The sequence below is a fragment of the Bos indicus genome, chromosome 27 (genome assembly GCF_029378745.1).
Source record: "Bos indicus isolate NIAB-ARS_2022 breed Sahiwal x Tharparkar chromosome 27, NIAB-ARS_B.indTharparkar_mat_pri_1.0, whole genome shotgun sequence".
Taxonomy (NCBI): domain Eukaryota; kingdom Metazoa; phylum Chordata; class Mammalia; order Artiodactyla; family Bovidae; genus Bos; species Bos indicus.
In genome coordinates this window covers 39,002,409-39,020,905 of record NC_091786.1, presented here as the reverse complement: position 1 = coordinate 39,020,905, position 18,497 = coordinate 39,002,409, and positions in this window count along the sequence as shown.

Below are 18,497 nucleotides of genomic sequence, written 5' to 3'. Positions count from 1 at the left end.
TTTTTTGGTTATAAGAATCCCAAAGAAAGGCAATGCCAAAGAATGCTCAAACTACTGCACAATTGCACTCATCTCACACGCTAGTAAAGTAATGCTCAAAATTCTACAAGCCAGGCTTCAGCAATACGTGAACAGTGAACTTCCTGATGTTCAAGCTGGTTTTAGAAAAGGCAGAGGAACCAGAGACCAAATTGCCAACATCCGCTGGATCATCAAAAAAGCAAGAGAGTTCCAGAAAAACATTATTTCTGCTTTATTGACTATGCCAAAGCCTTTGACTGTGTGGATCACAATAAACTGTGGAAAATTCTTCAAGAGATGGGGATACCAGACCACCTGACCTGCATCTTGAGAAATCTGTATGCAGGTCAGGAAGCAACAGTTAGAACTGGACATGGAACAACAGACTGGTTCCAAATAGGAAAAGGAGTACGTCAAGGCTGTATACTGTCACCCTGCTTATTTAACTTATATGCAGAGTACATCATGAGAAACACTGGGCTGGAAGAAACACAAGCTGGAATCAAGATTGGCAGGAGAAATATCAATAACCTCAGATATGCAGATGACACCACCCTTATGGCAGAAAGTGAAGAGGAACTAAAAAGCCTCTTGATGAAAGTGAAAGAGGAGAGTGAAAAAGTTGGCTTAAAACTCAACATTCAGAAAACGAAGATCATGGCATCTGGTCCCACCACTTCATGGGAAATAGGTGGGGAAACAGTGTCAGACTTTATTTCCGGGGGCTCCAAAATCACTGCAGATGATGACTACAGCCATGAAATTAAAAGACACTTACTCTTTGGAATAAAAGTTATGACCAACATAGATAGCATATTCAAAAGCAGAGACATTACTTTGTCAACAAAGGTCCATCTAGTCAAGGCTATGGTTTTTCCAGTGGTTATGTATGGATGTGAGAGTTGGACTGTGAAGAAAGCTGAGCGCAGAAGAATTGATGCTTTTGAACTGTGGTGTTGGAGAAGACTCTTGAGAGTCCCTTGGACTGCAAGGAGATCCAACCATTCCATTCTGAAGGAGATCAGCCGTGGGATTTCTTTGGAAGGAATGATGCTAAAGCTAAAACTCCAGTACTTTGGCCACCTCATGAGAAGAGTTGACTCACTGGAAAAGACTCTGAGGCTGGGAGGGATTGGGGGCAGGAGGAGAAAGGGACAACAGAGGATGAGATGGCTGGATGGCATCACTAACTCGATGGATGTGAGTGTGAGTGAACTCTGGGAGTTGGTGATGGACAGGGAGGCCTGGCGTGCTGCGATTCATGGGGTCGCAAAGAGTCGGACATGACTGAGCGACTGAACTGAACTAAACTGAAGACACGAGGCCTTCTGGATTCAAGGGGCAAGAACTAGACTTCACTTTTATTTTTTTCTTGAAGATCTTTTTGACATGGACCTTTTTTTTTTTTTTTTTTTTTTTTCAGTTTTCTCATGCATTCATTTATTTTTGACTGTGCTGGGTCTTCGTTGTAACTCAGGCTTTTCTCTAGCTGTGGACAAGGGGGTTGCTACTCTAGTTTCGGTACACGGACTTCCCATTGCAGTGGCTTCTCTTCATGGAGCACGGGCTCTAGTCCTGAGGGCTTCAGAAGTTATGGTTCCTGGGCTCTAGAGTACAGACTCAACAGCCGTGGCACACAAGCTTAGTTGGAGCACGGCTTGTGCAATCTTTCCCAGACCAGGGATTGAACTTGTGTCTCCTACATTGGCAGGCAGATTCTTTACCACTGAATCACCAGGGAAGCCCTGAGACTTCACTTCTTGATGCGGAAATGGAACGTTTCAAAGATATTCTCACAGGCATCTTTGGAAAATATAATCTGACAGTCAACCCTCTGGTGGCAAAAATTTACATTCGCGTCTCCTCCCATTCTGGCGTCAGGCTCAGCCTTGAAGACCATGATCGAGTCATCAGGGCAGATGCAGATGAGGCTTCTCAGGTGCAGTTTTGTGAGTACAGTTCTTTGAGTACTGTTCTTCTTGATGAGAGTCCTTGTAAACCATCATAACAAATTACCTTTCCCAACATACTCCACAGGCAACAGTGAAACGAGTGAAAAATTATCACTGTGTCCAGGTCCATTCACTACGGGACGAGCAAGAGCACACAGAACACCTCGGTCCATCGTAGGTCTGCAATCCTGCGGGGCCCCTGTGGCCAGTTCCTTGGGGAGGCCTCAGTCCCATCTCATGGGCGTTATTTCCATGCTTCTTGCCTTTATTCTCTGGTCTTTTGGGTTCACCACATGCCTCTGCCGTGATTTTCATAATGGTTAAAATTGACCAAAGAAACAAACTTATTTTCTTATAAGGAGACTACAGCCCCATGGGAGCTAACAAATCTTTAAGGATTTTCCTTCAGGGTGAGCGTAGTTTTGTCCAGAGGCCTCCCAAGGTATACCAGACACCTAGGCTCAAGTGCAGAGTTTCCCTCCCGATGGAAGTTCAGACTAGGTTCACAGCTGGCTGGGACTCTGCCATATTCACTTGTTAAGTAGGTGTTGAGTAAATACTTGTTGAATAAGTGCATAAATAGCTTCAGTTTCTGTCTAGGACAACAGGACAAATTCTTGTTTAGTTGCTAAATCATATCCAACTCACTGAGAGCTCATGGACTGCAGCACACCAGGCCTCCCTGTCCTTCATTGTCTCCCAGAGCTTCCTCAAACTCATGTCCATTGAGTTGGTGATGCCATCCAACCAACACATCCTCTGTCAAAACCCACTCTCCTGCCCTCGATCTTTCCCAGCATCAGGTCTTTTCCAATGAGTCAGCTCTTCACATCAGGAGACCAAAGGATTGGAGCTTCAGCTTCAGCATCAGTCCTTCCAATGAACACCCAGGACTGATTTCCTTTAGGATGGACTAGTTGAATCTCCTTGCAGTCCAAGGGACTCTCAAGAATCTTCTCCAACACCACAGTTGAAAAGCATCAATTCTTTGGCACTCAGCCTTCTTTATGGTCCAACTCTCACATCCGTACATGACTACTGGAAAAACCATAGCTTTGGTTATACGGACCTTTGTTGGCATGATGTCTCTGCTTTTTCAATAGTCTGGCTAGGTTGGTCATAACTTTCCTTCCAAAGAACAAGAGTCTTTTAATTTCATGGCTGCAGTCACCATCTGCAGTGATTTGGGAGCCCAAGAAAATAAAATCTGCCACTGCTTCCATGTTTTCTTCTTCCATTTGCCATGAAGTGATGGGACCAGATACCATGATCTTAGCTTTTTGAATGCTGAGTTTTAAGGCAGCTTTTTCACTCTCTTCTTTCACCTTCATCAAGAATCTCTTTAGGTCCTCTTCACTTTCTACCATTAGAGTGGTATCATCTGCATAGCTCAGGTTGTTGATATTTCTCCTAGCAATCTTGATACCAGCTTGTGATCCATCCAGCCCTGCATTTTGCATAAGGTACTCTGAATACAAGTTAAATAAGCATGGTGACAATATAAAGCCTTGTTGTACTCCTTTCCCAATTTTGAACCAGCCTGTTGTTCCATATCTGTTTCAAACTGTTGCTTCTTGACCTGCATACAGATTTCTCAAGAGACAGGATAAGTGGTCTGGTATTCTCATCACTTGAAGAATTTCCCACAGTTTGTTGTGATCCACAGAGTTGAATGCTTTTGTAGGCAATGATGTAGATGTTTTTCTGGAATTCCCTTGCTTTCTCTATGATCCAATAAATGTTGGCAATTTGATCCGTGGTTCCTCTGCTTATTCTAAATCCAACTTGTACACCTGGAAATTCTCAATTCACATATTGCTGAAGCTTATCTTGAAGAATTTTGAGCATAACCTTATTAGCATGTGCAGATTGTATTCATCAGTGGGATCGTACCAAAGTATGAACATTCTTTGGCATTGCCCTTCTTTGGGATTAGAATGAAAACTGACCTTTTCTAGTCCTGTGGCCACTGCTGAGTTTTCCAAATTTGCTGGCATATTGAGTGTAGCACTTATAGGAGCATCCTTCGGGATTTGAAATAGCTTAGTTGGAATTCCATCACCTCCACTAGCTTTTTTCATAGTGATGTTTCCTAAGGCCCACTTGACTTCACATTCCAGGATGTCAGGCTCTAAAGTAAGTGACCACACTGTCATGGTTATCTGGGTCATTAAGGCCTTTCTTGTATAGTTCTTCTGTGCATTTTTACCACCTCTTCTTAATCTCCTCTGCTTCTGTTAGGTACTTTCCATTTCTGTCCTTTATGGTGCCCATCCTTACATGAAATGTTCCTTTGACATCTCCAATTTTCTTGCAGAGATCTCTAGTCTTTCCTATTCTAACATTTTCCTCTCTTTCTTTGCATTGTTCATTTAAGGGCTTCTTATCTCTCCTTGCTATTCTCTGGAACTCTCCCTTCAGTTGGGTATATCTTTCCCTTTCTCCCTTGCCTTTCACTTCTCTTCTTTCCTCAACTATTGTGAGGCCTCCTCAGACAACCCCTTTGCCTTCTTGCATTTCTTTATTTTGGGGATGGTTTTGGTCACTTCCTCCTGTACAATGTTACAAACCATAGTTCTTCAGGCACTCTATCAGATCTAATAACTTGAATCTATTTGTCAGTTCCACTGTATTATCATAAGGGATTTGATTTAGCTTATACTTGAATGAGCTTGTGGGTTTCTGTACCTTCTTTAAGTCTGAATTTTGCAACAATGAGTTCACGATACGAACACTGGATCACTTCAGTTGACATTCCTTGATCAGCCACTTTCCACAAAGCACTATCACTATTAGAAGGGAGGTTCACAGGTGCTTTCAATGTCAGCCAAATCTTTCCTCCTCCAGGAACCCAGGCCTTTGGTGTGCATCTCAATCACCACCCCAGACTCCCATTTCTTTTGTTTAGGGTCTTCAGCATCCTTTTCTACCTTCAATGTCTTGGCTAAGGCCATGCCACCTAAGAAGCTGGCTTTCACTGACTTCAAATAGCTGGGTTTGGGTTCTGCTGCTGCTGCTGCTAAGTCACTTCAGTCGTGTCCGACTCTGTGCGACCCCATAGATGGCAGCCCACCAGGCTCCCCCGTCCCTGGGATTCTCCAGGCAAGAACACTGGAGTGGGTTGCCATTTCCTTCTCCAATGCATGAACATGAAATGTGAAAGGGAAGTTGCTCAGTCGTGTCCGACTGTTAGCAACCCCATGGACTGCAGCCTACCAGGCTCCTTCATCCATGGGATTTTCCGGGCAAGAGTACTGGAGTGGGGTGCCATTGCCTTCTCCATGTCCCACCATCTCAGAGAGCCTCAGGTATTAGGTGAATTGACCAGCTGAACTCTCAGACTTCCTGTGCCTACTAAGAGATTTTATTTGAAACAGTATTTATCAAGACAATTACATAACCATTACATCTTTTCCCAAGGCCTACTTGCCTGACATTTGCATTTCTAAGAAGGGCAATGCAAATGATTCTTCCTAGAACAAAGACCCATTTAAGCAGATTTTTCTCTTCATTCTTACATCTAAAGCAGCTTGAAGCTTCTTTCCTTAAAAAAAAAAAAAAGAAAGAAAAAAAAGAAAAAATTATCCTCTGCCATATCATATCTGTTATTCCCACCAGATGACCCATGTTGAGTGGGAGCCCACCACCACAGGGAAAGATGATTATGACTCCAACAGCCACCCAGCACTCTGAGCACCCAACACTACATCTGTCATGTGAAAGTTCATTAATGAATGAACAACAACAGAAAACCCAGTTTCTTGAAAGCTGCAAGTACTTTCAATACACTCACTGTTGTTTTAAGAGGCTGCCCCAACTAAGAAATAAACCCCTTAAGGATAACAACTATCTCTTTTGATTTCTCTAATATAGGAAGTGAAGTGAAGTGAAGTCGCTCAGTCGTGTCCGACTCTGTGACCCCATGGACTGTAGCCTACCAGGCTCCTCCCTCCATGGGATTCTCCAGGCAAGAGTACTGGAATGGGTTGCCAGTTCCTTCTCCAGGGGATCTTCCTGACCCAGGAATCGAACCCGGGTCTCCCACATTCCAGGCAGACACTTTAACCTCTGAGCCACCAGGGAAGCCCTGTCTAATATAGGAGTATTTATTAAAGGAGTAAAGATGCAAAAGATATTCAAGATGTTAAATATTTATGACTTTTCTGCCTACTGAACTGTAAATTGATTAGTAGCAAGAACTAGATCATATTTATGTTGGCATTCATGTCTCACTCTTACACCATCACATTCTCCATCTCAATTTTCCTCTGCAAGTCTTCTCTTGAACTAGCTGTAATTTTTTTTTAATGATCAATCCATTCATTGCTTTAATCCACAAATATTTTGTACCTATTTGTGCATGAAAGAAACAATTTTCTTCTCACAGAGGGAATGAGTTGGGAAGATAAGATGAAGGTCAATAACTAAGAAACTTTTACTTAGGAAAGTTATCCAGGGGGAAAGGTGAACAGAACAGCACACATAATCATAGAAACTAAGGGAAGAAACTGAGAAGCAGAAGTTAATTGGTTAAATGTGGAATCTTGAAAAGTTACAAAATAAGCACAGCAGACATTTAGAGCTAGTTTCACTTTCACAAACCTGAGTCTATTGGACCTGTTAGGGGAAGCACAGTGAATGAAACTGTCCACTGTCCAGACACCATATCAACCACTGCGTGAGTTATTTTATGACAGGAGGTCCTAGTAAGGAGCATGGAACTAATAAGCCACCACCAACCAGAAGAGTTCGGGAAGGTCAAAAAGAGACACCAATCTTGCTAGCATCAATCTTGGCGGAGCCATGTGTGCGCCACCAGGAAGGACCCTGAGTCAGAGCGATTGGCAAAAGAAAACCTGGAAACCAATCCCATCTCCATAAAACCCAAGACGATGAGCCACAAGGCAGGGCGGTCCTCCTGGGTTCCCTTACCTGACTGTTCTCTGCTCAGGCACCCTTTCCCAGTAAAGAGTCTTGCTTTGTCAGAATGTGTGTTTCCACAGACAATGCAATTCAGAGTGTCACACAGAGCCCACTCTCGGACCTTGGAAGGGGTCCCCCCTCCTGCAAGAGACCTTTCCGGATAAAGACGCACTGATGGGTTTTTTTTCAGTGGACCAGGCTCTTTTCCTAATTCAAAGGACTCAGAAGGAAATCATAGAAATAAACCAGGAAGAAGCTGGGACGTCATTAGTTACTGTGGCCTTGAGCAATGCATTTAAACCCTCTCTGCCTCAGTTCCCTATCTCGGTAAAAAGAATGATGGGAGAAGAGGCATTTATCTACAGAAATATTGTAAAGGTAAAACGAGATGATGTGTCTGAATGTGTTTTGTGGGGTATCAACTACCTCTGTTCAAGACCCACTGTACTAAGCACTTTGTAAGTCCATCTGTTCCTCAAAATTATCCTGGGAGTATCATTACACCTACTGTACAGCTGAGGAGGCTGAGGTTCAGAGGACTCATTACCTTAATTTTAAAATTACCTGCTGTGGTACTGTGATTAATAGTAAGATATGTATATTAGGTCTTTGTTGTAGCTTCTGACACAGACGTCCTAAAATGTCTGGAATTTCCTAAGTGATGAGAACAATAAAGCTGTCCCAATATTCACAATAAACTCCTTTCAATGACCTTTGGGTTTATGCAAATTGCATGAATTTTGGAAAACTAGGAGGAAGGGGGCTGGTTGCCAGGGGAACCAACCACATGATTAGAGGGTGGGAACGTTTAGTCCACTCCCCTGACCTCCATGGAGGACAGCAGGGCTGGAAGTTGACTCAGTTGCCAATGGCCAGTGACTTAGTCAATTGTGTAATGAAGCCTCCATATAAAACCCCCAAAAGCCTGGATTTGGAGAGCTTCCAGGCTGGTGGGCCAGAATGTGTCCCCATGCCGCCATGCTAGACCCATGCTCCATGAGGAGAAAAGTTCTTCTCTTCCGGACCTCATCCCGTGTAACTCTTCATCAGGCTGCTGATTTGGACATTTCGATCCTTTGTAATAAATCTGCAATTTAGTGAGTAAATTTCTACTCAGTAAAAATCCTGAGTTCTGTGAACCACTCCAATAAATTAACCAAACCCAAAGAGGGGGTCATGGGATCTTCTGATTTACAGTCAGTGGTCAGAAGCATGAGTGACAACCTGGACTTGCAATTGGCATTTGAAATGGAGGGCAGCCTTCACCTACCAAGTCTGACGCTATTTCCAGTTAGGCCATGTCAGAATTGTGTTGAACTGTAGGGTACCCAGCTGGTGTCAGAGGCTTGCTGGATGGTGTGGAGGAAACCAGCACACGTGCAACTGGGTGTAGAGTTGGAACTGGTGAACTGAGTCCGTACCTGATTAGTAAGCTGTAGAGCAAAACTTTGAACTGCTTGCAAATGCCATCATCCATCTGTTATCCATGAGATCCCATCAGTGTAAAAAGCAAATGCTTTTTCAAAATCCCTAAAATATCTTCTCTGAGAAGTTACTTGCTCACTAACAGGAAAGAAATGCACTTACAGACAAGTAATGCATCCTTTTTCTTTAAAGGAGTAAGAGAGACGTGAAGGGCTGAACACAAGGGATCTAGGTTAAGACACAGTTGAAAAGAACAGTTGATTTTGGAAAGAATTTTAGGCAAAGCAATTGAGGCAGGAAAGAAAAGCTGTAGAACCCTCAGGTAATTTGTTGGCTCTTAGCTCCTTCTTAAGATCTAGCAGAACACATAACTCTTTATCCAAAATGAATTTCTTGTGGTTTCAGTCATTTTTTGATTGTCCTCATCTATTTCTCTAACAAACGCAAAGCAATAGGGGTGGGAATGATTTTCAAGTTTTATATTTTCCCCTTTTATATTTCCCCCAAATAAGCCTAAATAAAAAAAAGCATTTTAGTCCAATAGGTATTCCACCCACAAAGGAGCAGCATTCAAAAGACAGAATGTTCCAGGCATTGGACTATATTCATCTAAATTTAAATTTCAGGTAGACTTAATATTATTAAAATGGAAATTGTGCAAGACTGTATGCTTTGGTAACTTGTTTTGTGAAATTAAATAGATTTCCAGAAACAGTCAAGCACTGGAGATATGCAGTTATTGTTTAAATCTGAGATAAAACGACGCCCACTTTCAAAAAGGAAAGAACTGTGAAAAAACCTTGTATCTTGAAAGATGAATATGAATCACAGGAATATGAATCTTACCCTTGAGGGGGAGGAAAGGGCTTTTCCTCTGGGGGCTGGAGATGAAGCATTTAAAAATAATTCAAAGCTCCAATTCTCTCGAAGGGCTTTGTGACTCAGAATTGCACTTATTGGACTTACAAATCGGCTTTCACAGATGTCTTGATTTGTAAACCAAATATACTGTTTGACTGATAACCTCACAGAGGCCGCAAATCGCTCGGAAATGCCTGAGAGGAACTTCCGCTGTGTTTGTTTGTACTGGTGACAGAGGACCCAGGTGATGCAGTCAATCACAAACATGAGCCTTATCAATAAGGCTGGGGCTGGACTGTCTCTGCTGCCCTACGCCTGGGACTTCCTTACTGAACTGGCACTCCGTTCTCCCCAAACCGAAAGGAAGGAGGAAAAGGAATACGGCAGCAAGACATGCTAGAGGCTGCGTGATGGAGTTTAAGCCGGGACTGGAAGCCAGAACTCAAAACCTGGATTCACTGGCTATGTAATTCTGGAGCTACCATGTCTCTGATGGTTCCCTTTCCCACGAGGCAGAAAAGTGGATAAGTGCCCAGTTCTGAAGTCAGACACATCTGGACTTGAATCCTGTCTCTGCCACAAGCTGTCTGTCCTCTCTGAGCCTCGGTTTCCATAGCTGTGAAATCTAGATAATAATATTACCTCATTGTATTAGAGTTCTTCAGTGAAACAGAATGAATAGGCTGTGTGTGTGTATGTGTGTGTGTGTGTGGAGAGAGAGAAAAGAGAGAACAGAATTATAAGGAATTAACTTCTGTGATTATGGAGCCTGACAAGTTCAAAATCTACAGGATGGACTGTCAGGCTGGAGACCCAGCAGAGCCAGTGTGCTAGACTGAGCCTGTAGGACTAAAGAGCTAAAGCTGCAGATGAAGTCTGAAGGCAGGCTGGTGGTGGAGAATTCCTTTTTGCTCAGGGGAGGAGAGCAAGAAGGAATTCTTTTTCTATTCAGCCTTCAACTGACTAAATGAAGCCCACCCACATTTATGGAGATCTATCTGTTTTATGCAAAAACCACCAATTTAAATGTTAGTCTCATCTAATACATCTTTACAGAAATATTCAGAATAAAGTCTAAGCAAATATTTGGGCACCCAATGGCCAACTCAATTTTACACATAGAATTAACCATCACATGCATGTCATCCTCACAATATTCCTATGAAATGAGTACTATCTGTGAAGCTCATCTCCCAAGCTCAAACAACAAATAGTCATGTGTCAAAGAGGGACAAAGTCAGGCTCCCTTTGTTCTCAAAATATTTAAAAATTAACTGCTTCTCCTCAATGTCTCCTCCGTATATATATTCAGTCATGGCTTCTTGATAAGACATCTAAATGTATTCAACCAAGGAAATGTATAGTGCCTGCTCATTTCACCTTCTGACAGTTCCACCGTGATTTCACCACTGAGATAAATGAAATTGAAAAGTGGTTACCTAATCCCCCGCTCTCAAGAATCTTTCTACTTTAATGATTACATCCTCTTATTTATTCCCTCCTTTGAAAGATCCTTCTCTGATTCCTAGAATGAGAAAAGGGAGGAGAGAACAAAGTGAGGAGGAGAGAAGGGAGGAAAGAAGGAATCACAGGAAAACATAACAGGTACATAATCAACATAACCACATCAATAAAACAGGCAAACAAGACCACTAGGTTTCCCTGGATTAACCCTAGAATCTATAAACGAGGCGTCTGGGGCCCTGGAGAGCAACTGTAGAAACCTGTTTTGAACACCCAGGCAAATTACCTTGCTTGTGGTTGTACAAAGAACAGATATTTGTACCTCAGAAGAAGAGCTATCCACAGTTACACCCTCTGGTCACTGTGGAAACCATAGCGTTAGAGGAAGCACTCTGACTGAAACCGCCCACCCTGGCCAGGCACCATAGTAACCATTTGCATGCGTGGTTTTAAGACAGGAGGTCCTGGTAATGAACATGGAACTAATAAGCCACCACCAACCAGAAGAGTTCACGAAAGGTCGAAAGGAGACACCACACGTCCGACCACCTCCCAGAATCCTTCTCTCTGGCGTCCATCTTGGCTGATCAAGGCTTGCCCCACCAGGAAGGACTCTGAGTCAGAATGATTGGCTAAAGACAACCCGGAAATTAATCCCATCACCATAAAACCTGAGGCTGCAAGCCCCATGGCAGAGCAGTCCTCCTGGGTTCCCTTACTCTGCTGCTCTCCACCCAGGTGCCCTTTCCCACTAAAATCACTTGCTTTCTCAGCACATGTGTCTCCTCGGACAATTCATTTTCAAGTGTTAGACAAAAGCCCACTTCCGGGCCCTGTAAAGGGTCCCCCTTCCTGCAACAATAGCAAGCCTTGTCTTTCATACCCACACGACGCCCTGCAGCTTGGGACTCTCAGCCCTGCCAGCTTCCTCCAACCCATGAAGGGTGAGAACAGTGACTCTCACAGCCTTTCTGAGGGCCATGGGACTGCTCTCCAAGATTACTGACTGTCATCATGCCGTCTTCACATATTCAAAATATCAATTCAGATGATATTTTACTATCCACCTCACTTATCTGTGGAATCTAAAAATAAAACAAAGGAATGTAGGTAGCAAAACAGCAGTGGACTCACAGATGCAGAAAACAAACCAGTGGTTATCAGAAGGAGAGGGAAACAGGGGGAGATTAGGGGTATGGAATTAAGAGACACAAACTGCTGTGTATAAAATAGATAAGCAATAAAGATACAATATATAGCACAGGGAATTGTAGCCATTATCGTGTAATAACTTTTAATGAAGTATAATCTGTAAAAATCACTATGTTGTATACCTAAAAGTAATATAATATTGCAAATCAGCTATATTTTAATTTTTAAAAATTACTACAAATTCCCAGTCAGGTGGTTGTTTAATGCATCTTTCCTTTTGCAATCTGGCCAAGCCAAGTAGGCCACGTCCACTTAGAAGCAGTGATTAGACCTGCTCGTCACCTCACAATGAAAACTCGGAGTGAAAGACTCCAGGGTGTAGTCAAGACATTCCCTTTGTGCATACAAGGCGAGGGTCACTAGGAACACTGGAGTTCCTAGTATTGGAAAGATTCGTGAAAAAATAAAAACTCTGAAATTTTAGAATCTTGACGGACTTAGGAAAATGTGTTCTTTTTTTTTTTTTTAACTAAATTCTAGATCCATAAGATTTACCTGAATTTTGCAAACAGTGGGACTCTATCAATTCTTCTTTGTGACACTGTGCTGAGCAGACATTAAGTAGTAGAGATCTAAATGACTGCTTTGTCTCATCTAAACTGGAGAACTTTGACTAAGTCACCGTGTATCAGAAGGAAACAGTCTCAAAGGCAGGATGTGGGAGGAGCAGGGAAGAGGAAAACACTGGCACACATTCCAGATTCCAGACCATTTCCTAACAGGCCTTGTCTGCTAAGGATCCAGAATGATAGGTTGGGCACTTAATAGAAAAAACAAAAACTTAATATACAACAAAATGAAAGTAAAGGCTGTCAGAGTCAAGCTCATTTAGTGTACTTTGATCTCCAGATTTAAAAAGTAAAAATCTGCTAGGTACAAAGGTCTGTTTTTCATGCTTTTGCCATGACATTAGAAACTCCATTATCCCAGACTGACATTCTTTTTCATTACCCAAATGTAGGGAGTCTTAGCATAGACAACAGTGAAGAGAATTATCGTTAAGAGATTCTTAGACATTAGGAGACATCATGCGTGCTCCAAGAATCTCAAGCACAAGTTTCAATTCAGATAATATTTTATAGACAATATTTTAGATTTGTTTTTATCCAATGTAAATATAAGGTCGACAAATGCTGAATGTTTTCAGCTACCAACTATGCCATAGGGCCATACTTAAAGAGGAAAAGAAATAATGAGGGGAAATGTTGCTTTTGACTTAATTTTGACAAAAAAAAAAAAAGAAGCAATGCACTCACTATATGGAGAAACTGAAGAGAAAGGGGGCACTCTTGTTTTTTAATCTCATGTTGAATTAATTGTACTTAGTTCATGACTTTCATCTTTGGTCTGGACGTGGGAGCAAGATGGCAGAGCAGGAGGACGTGAAGCTCACCTGCCCTCATCAAAACGACGACATGTACGATGACTCCCACGGAAACTGGCCTGAAGACTCATAAAATGACTTCTAAAATCACAGCTCTAAAGAAAAATCCACACAGAGTCTGGTAGGAAGAGAGGAGAAGCGATCTGGTTGGGACTCACACACCTAGTGTGTGACCCAGACAAGCAAGGGTATCTCGGGCTCAGGGAGTCTCCCTGAGGATTAAGGGATCTGAACCACATATTAGGCAACCCAGCCTTGGAGCCAGACATCCAGTAAACAAGCCCATCAACGCGGTGTGAAAACCAGGGGGGGTTACTGGAGGGCTGTAAGCACCTGAGACCCGCCTGCTGCAAGTCACAGCGTGAAGGCAGCTGACAGCAAATGGCCTGGTGCTCCGGCCAGCTGGCCAGGCCCACCCCAGCACCGGGCTTCTGCTCCAGACCCTCTTATGCCGGTGCTGCTCCAGGCTAAGGCAGAGTCTACGTGGCCAACACCACCTCCATGCACGCTTAGACAGAATGGAATCTGACCAGGGAGGAGGCAGCCATGGCCAGAGCAGGCTTCCACATGCACACACAGAAGCGAGCAAAACCAGCTTAGCAGTGCAGCTTCAAAACCTTCAGACCTGACCAAGCCTCTGACCAAGGTGCTCACGCATCAGCACAAACGTGCAGCCCCAGGCCCCTTTGGGGCCCAGCCATGGTATCATGTGCACACGTGTGCTCAGTCGTGTCTGACGCTTTGTGACCCTGTGGACAGTAGCCCACCAGGCTTCTCTGTCCATGGGCTTCTCTGGGCAGGAAGACTGGAGCAAGGTGCCATTTCCTATTCCAGAGGATCATCCGACAACCCAAGGACTGAACTGCGTCTCCTGCCTCGGCAGGTGGATTCTTTACCACCGAGCCATCGCAGAAGCCCCACAGTTATTCTTTATGAATCTATAATGCTATCCTTTGGAAAATCTTTCTATCTTGGGCAAGATTCCTGAAAACCAGGATACTCGTGTGCTCACTTCCTTTGATCGTTGTAACAAATTACTGCGAGCTTGGTACCTTCAAATGACACACGCCTTTGCCCTTACAGTATGGAGGCTGGCGGTCTGGTATCAGTTTCACAGGCCCACACTCACTCCAGAGTCTCGGGAAGAATGGCTTCCTTGCCTTTTCTGATTTCTTACAGATTCCAGTCCTTGCTTTCTGCAGCTCGTGGTCCCTTCAGAGCCGTGTTGCATGCGTGGTCAATTTGCCCCCTTCTAATTAAATATGCCTCTTCCTTCCTTTTAGAAGGACACACCCAATTGTATTCAGGGCCAATATTCCAGTATGACCTCCCCATTGCAAGACCCGTAACTCGATCCCGTCTGTAAAGACTCTTTTACTATATAAGGTAACATGTACAGGCTCCAGAGATCCGCAACTAACCATCCAGCCACTGCATCCTGAGCCCTGTGCTGGCACTGCCAGTCGTCCACAGCACTCGAGAGTGTCTGGAAACACGACAGGGAACAGCTAGCTACACGTGGCAATACGCCTCCCTCTGAATTCCATGCCTGGGTGCAATGGCGGTCCCCTCAGATGAGACTGTATATGTCCTAAGAAAGGAAATCAGGTAGGAAGTTTGAATCCCACACACTCATTTTGAGGTGGGAGAGTGAGCTTGAGAGATGGAGAGACTGGGAAACAAGAAACTCATTCTCTATGTCTAGCAGACAAAACTGCACCCCAACTTTCTACACCCAGGCCCGGTGTATCTGTGCCCACTGTCATCTCACATATGCTTAAGAGATTTCATTAACTTCTTCTTTTTTTTTTTTCTGCACTATGTGATTTGCAAGATCTCAGTCCCCCCACCAGGGACTGAACCCTGGCCACACCAGTGAAAGCCTGAAGTCGTAACCACTAGGTCACCAGAGAACTCCTGAGATTCATTGAAAGAAAAAAGTGAAAGCGTTAGTCGCTCAGTCATGTCCGATTCTTTGCAACCCCATGGACAATGGCCTGCCAAGCTCCTCTGTCCATGGAATTCTCCAGGCAAGAATACTGGAGAGGGTTGCCACGCCCTCCTCCAGGGGATCGTCCCAGCCCACGGATCGAACCCAGGTCGCCTGCATTGCAGGCAGATTCTTTACTGTCTGAGCCACCAGGAAAGACCCTGAGATTCACTAACTTTAACAGAAAGATTTTGATACTTCTACATCTCATCCCATTTGCCTTTTCCTTATGAAACTAGTGATTTTCTGGGATGAAGAAGGCCCCTTGACCAACATTAGTACCAGTGTCTCCAAACCAGGCTCAGTTTCTCTTTCACGTCATGGTGCCCTTAAAATCGCCCAGTTCAGTTCTGTCCACATTCAGCAAGGGGCAGGATGACAGTGCAGCGTGAACTCAGAGCAGTAGAAAAAAGGCACTCTGGCCTACAAATGACTCAGAGTGAAGATAATTTTGATTTAGGAACCCTGACATCCATCTATAAAAGTCTGCTTTCTGTTGAATGTTTTTGTAGCAGGGAGGACTGGAGAATCACCAGAACTGGAATTTCTTCCCAGTGTTCCCATTCCTAGATACAGCAGACCCCAATATCTTGAGTTCGTATTCAAAATTTTAAATGAATAATCACAGAGCATTAATCAAAAAAGTCATTTTCACATCTCAATAAGTTGCCTTCTAAAAATTATGAATGACGTATGCTTATGTTTTACACAAATATAAGCCTGCATTTTCAGACATATGAGAGTCAAAGGAGCCAGGAAGCCTGGGTTCCAGGCTGATTCTAGTCTGGTTCTAGGACTGCTGCTAAGTCGCTTCAGTCATGTCCGACTCTATTCGACCCCATAGACGGCAGCCCACCAGGCTCCCCCGTCTCTGGGATTCTCCAGACAAGAACACTGGAGTGGGTTGTCATTTCCTTCTCCAATGCATGAAAGTGAAAAGTCAAAGTGAAGTCGCTCAGTCGTGTCTGACTCTTAGCGACCCCATGGACTGCAGCCTACCAGGCTCCTCCATCCATGGGATTTTCCAGGCAAGAGTACTGGAGTGGGGTGCCATTGCCTTTTCCGGGTTTCTAGGACTAGCCTTCATCATTTGACAAACATATTGTCCCCATCAGGACCTCACTTTCTGTGGCTGAAAAGTGAGTTGCACACACTGAGTTCAATAACTTTCTCTCATTGCCCAGTATTATGTGATTTTACCCACAAATCAAAAGGCAATAGATTAAGGACAATTACTTAAGAGCCTAAATACTTTTTAGCTGGGTTTATCACGTAAAAGGTATTTATCACTCAGCTACATCTACACAGACACTGGATTCATACCTTTCATTTACATTAGTCAAGTTGAGGAAAATAATCTTCTTGTGTCTCTGCAGCCATAGCCAAAGCAAATTACAAGCCCTTTTATAGTGACAGCTTCTATAAATCTTTGCTACCTACCTTTTGAAAAATACTTACATGCTTAAGACAAGGCAATACATCTATTAAAATAAAGGCAATGTTGTTTTGATAAAAGGAATTTCACCTCATTAGAAGTTTGGAGAAGGAAATGGCAACCCACTCCAGTGTCCTTGCCTGGAGAATCCCAGGGACGGGGGAGCCTCGTGGGCTGACGTCTATGGGGTCACATAGAGTCGGACATGACTGAAGTGACTTAGCAGCAGAAGTTTAAAAGTTAACTTGAAGACCTTGGTGAAGATGTACACATAATATATTCAGCCTTGAACAAAATATGGTACAGGATTTCATCAAAAAAGGCTATTTAAACATTTAAATTATTATAGGGCTAGCAAATGTTGTCAAGGATAAGTAAATTGTTCAAATCAGAGGTTGGAAACTACAGGTCAAATCTGCCTGCAGATGTTTTAGTTTGCCTCAGACAGAACCCTAAAAATACCAAAAATTATTTAAAAGACTGAATTTGGGTTGATCTTGAAAAATGAGAAGGGGCCGGGCTGGCCCTGGTTCTGCAGCCCCAAGGCCGGCCCACCCCCATCATCCCACCTCGGGCACATCTCTCCATCACATACTTTGTGCCATTGTAGGAATTCAGCGCGCTCCCCATGTCTTGAACAAATGAACAAGGCACAAAGAATAAATACTTAATATTTATGAACATGATCTGGAGGCGAGAACACAGGAATCTCTCCCCTCTCATTATCTATGGCTAGCTCTTTCAAGTTAGAGAAGTGGCCAGTAGACAGGGACAAAGGCGGCAAGACCTCTCCGGACTGCTCTGGTTATCTGGGGTCTTTTGTGCTTCCAAACAAGTTTTAGGATGGTTTTTCCTCTATTTCTTTGGAAAATGCTATTGCAATCTTGATAAGAATGGCACTGAAGCTGTATATCACTTTGGGAACCTTCTTTTCATTTGCTTATGGCTGCATTCCTTCTGCATTGCTGCACATGGGTCTTCCCTAGTTGCAGTGAGTTTCTCTAGAAACACCCTCTCTGGGCTTGGTGTGCGGGCTGCTCACCTCGGTGGCTTCTCTTGTTCTACAGCGCCGGCTCTGGGCACATGGGCATCAGGAGTTGTGGCACTCGGGCTGAGTTGCTCCAGGGCATGTGGTATTCTCCTGGACCAGGGGTTAAACCCCTGTCCCCTTCATCAGCAGGCAGATTCTTAACCACTGAGCCACCAGGGAAGCCCCAAGACTATCTCTTTTTTTTTCCTAAAGACTAGTAATTCCTTGCATTAAATCTAGGAATTCATCCAAGAGGCCTAAACGAAGAGTTACCTAAAACTGGAGAATTAAGAACAACTCAAAAAGCTTTGAAATGAAAAGGATATGACTGTCAAGATATTACCTTCAAAAGGAAACACATTAAGAATGGCTTCCGTTACATTGATTTGAGCATTTGACTGCATATCTAGCTTAATAATTGACAAAGTATAAAGTATGAATGAAAATTTTCTCATCCATAAGTAATCCTCAAGAAGGTGAAAAACAATGGCTCTCATGTCTGCTCATAACATTCCTGGACAAGAATGGATCTTCACAAAAGTTAGAAGATGAAGGTTTCTCAGAGAAATGTTGCCTCCAAGTTGCTGTGGCTAAGTCGCTTCAGTCGTGTCCAACTCTATGCAACCCCATAGATGGCAGCCCACCAGGCTCCCCCGTCCCTGAGATTCTCCAGGCAAGAACACTGGAGTGGGTTGCCATTTCCTTCTCCAGTGCATCAAAGTGAAAAGTGAAAGTGAAGTTGCTCAGTCGTGTCCAACTCTTAGCAACCCCAGGGACTACAGCCCACCAGGCTTCTCCGT